The sequence below is a fragment of the Lacerta agilis genome, chromosome 8 (genome assembly GCF_009819535.1).
Source record: "Lacerta agilis isolate rLacAgi1 chromosome 8, rLacAgi1.pri, whole genome shotgun sequence".
Classification (NCBI taxonomy): Eukaryota; Metazoa; Chordata; class Lepidosauria; order Squamata; family Lacertidae; genus Lacerta; species Lacerta agilis.
Genome location: NC_046319.1, coordinates 34,459,278 through 34,460,258, shown reverse-complemented (window position 1 = coordinate 34,460,258; position 981 = coordinate 34,459,278). Strand labels below are relative to the sequence as shown.

Genomic DNA, 981 nt, shown 5'->3' with positions numbered 1-981 from the left:
GTGCAATAAAATAAAGGCTATCTTATGAAATAGATATGCAAGAATTTTGCTTAGAGTTTAGCTTCCTTGTGCTGTGGAGGTGGGTTAGATGTCTTGTGTCATTATTTGGTGCCGGGAAGAATAGATCCAGGAGTAGACTTATTTGTTCATTTAAGAATGCTATTTTTGTGAAGTCCCAGACAGGCAGACCCAGGTTACTCTAAGGAGTACATGCAAAAAGACTGTCCAGAGAGAGCAACTCAGAGAAGCCAATGAAACATCTGTCATCACTTACCGATTTAGCATTGACATCAATGCCTGTTTTGGCGACCATCTCTGCCATCTCAAGATTGCTGTGCTTCACTGCCCAGTGCAGAGCCATCTAGGAATTAAACAACAGATTGTCAATCAATGAGGGTTTCTTTCTTTTTCAAAAACAAAAAAACAAAACCCCCAAACCTTTTAGCATGTCAATCAGTTTACTGTCATCAAGCTTCTGGGAAATATTTCTCCTATGAGCTGGCTAACAAAATCATTGTCTGAGGATAAGAATAGTGTTCAAGTAAAAATTCCTTCCTTGTGGCAGTGAAGTGAAATGTTCCTCTTATGCTGTGGTAATTAATTTCATATTCAAAGAAGGCATTTTTTGTTGATGTGTGCCTAAGTCGTAGTTGAATGGCAAAGCATCTGCTTCACATGCAGAAGGTGACAGATTCCATCCAAGACATGTCGCGGTAGGGCTGGGAAGGAGTCCTGTCCTAAATCCTGGAGAGTCACTGCCAGTCAGAGTAGACATTACTGAGCAAGATAGACCCATACTCCGAAAGGGTACAAGCTAGCTTCTGTGTTCCATAAAACTTAATGTCATGTGGTATAGTATCTTCCCATAAAATGCTTAACTAGATCCAAAGGGGATTTGCTCTGGCAAATGATGTTGGGCTAGATCCCTGGTGGATTTGTGCACCGCCTTCTGCAGAAAGGTTATAAACTGATTGCACATAT

The 981-nt window shown here is 40.9% G+C and overlaps 1 long non-coding RNA gene across 1 annotated transcript in view; it reads right to left on the bottom strand.

The window, feature by feature from the left end:
• The window catches only part of LOC117051676, a 3,393-nt gene extending 3,031 nt beyond the window's left edge, over window positions 1-362 (bottom strand). The window contains exon 1 of the long non-coding RNA XR_004427204.1: window positions 275-362. This is a non-coding gene — a long non-coding RNA (uncharacterized LOC117051676). The remainder of the gene's footprint in view (window positions 1-274) is intronic.
• Window positions 363-981: the final 619 nt, after the last annotated feature.